Source organism: Haematobia irritans, unplaced genomic scaffold (genome assembly GCF_050003625.1).
Source record: "Haematobia irritans isolate KBUSLIRL unplaced genomic scaffold, ASM5000362v1 scaffold_47, whole genome shotgun sequence".
In the NCBI taxonomy this organism is placed as follows: domain Eukaryota; kingdom Metazoa; phylum Arthropoda; class Insecta; order Diptera; family Muscidae; genus Haematobia; species Haematobia irritans.
The window spans coordinates 50,001-51,593 of record NW_027445806.1 but is presented as its reverse complement, the minus strand read 5'-3'; positions in this window follow the sequence as shown (position 1 = coordinate 51,593).

The following is a 1,593-nucleotide window of genomic DNA, read 5'->3' as shown; positions in this document are numbered from 1 at the left end:
TCACCCAGGCGTTAGGGCAACAAGACGGATCATAGGTCGTCGTTATTTTTGGCCAAAGATGAATATGGAGATCAATAAGTGGGCAAGAGAATGTATTGATTGTCAGAAGGCAAAGGTTTCTCGACACATTCGGGCTCCAGTAAAAAAAATACGCATACCAAAGGGGCGATTTGAACACATTCATATGGATATCGTAGGACCACTGCCTCCATCGCGAGGCCACAGATATATGCTAACTATCATTGACAGATTTAGCCGATGGCCAGAGGTATATCCTCTTAAGGATATTGAGGCTGAAACGGTTTCTAAAACATTTGTTGACAATTATGTCAGTAGGTTTGGTGTACCAATAAAAATATCTAGTGATAGAGGAACCCAGTTTACATCTAGAATATTTTCTGAATTATCAAATTTGCTTGGATGTCATAGAATAACAACATCGGCATATCATCCACAAGCTAATGGGATGGTCGAAAGATTTCATCGCCAACTTAAATCTACGTTAATGGCATGTGGACGAAGCGAAAACTGGGTCGATGTCCTTCCGGTGGCTTTGCTGGGTCTCAGGTCCACATATAAAGAAGATTTGGGAGCCTCACCCTCGCAGATGGTATATGGGCAAGAAGTGCGTTTGCCCGGTGAAATTGTTGTTCCAGAAGCTACTACAGTATCTTCAAATTTTTTGGAAAAGTTAAAAGGGTATTTTAAGACTGTGAAGTCAAATTTATCGCATCACTGCAAAGACAATGTTAATGTATATATTCCAAAGGCATTGCACACATCTGATTACGTCTTCGTACGTGTGGAACAGAAGCGGTCATTAAAAAATCCGTATGAAGGGCCGTATAAAGTAATAGAGAGGAAAGATAAGGTTTTTAAAGTCGAAGTTGATGGCGTCATTAAAACTATATCTGTCGATAGACTGAAACCCGCGTTTATGGAGTTAGAAGCTGACGACACACCACTTTCAACAGAGAAAAAGAAACGGACAGTTACATTTAATATATTGGACATAAATTCATCAGGAGGGGGAGTACTGTAGGACCTTTATTTTACTTCACTGTATAATATTTTTACTTTGTTTATTTAGTTTTAAATAACTTGGTTACCATTCCTTGTTTTGTCATAGAATTAAATATTTAGTTTGTATAGAGAGTTTTTCAAGAAAAAATCATTCTTTTGTAAACCCGAATAAAGAAAGCAGATACATTTTACTTAATTACAACCATCCGCTACAATTATTATTATTATTATTATTATTATTATTATTATTATTATTATTATTATTATTATTATTATTATTATTATTAATTATTATTATTATTATTATTATTATATTATTATTATTATTATTATTATTATTATTATTATTATTATTATTATTATTATTATTATTATTATTATTATTATTATTATTATTATTATTATTATTATTATTATTATTATTATTATTATTATTATTATTATTATTATTATTATTATTATTATTATTATTATTATTATTATTATTATTATTATTATTATTATTATTATTATTATTATTATTATTATTATTATTATTATTATTATTATATTATTATTATTTATTTTTAT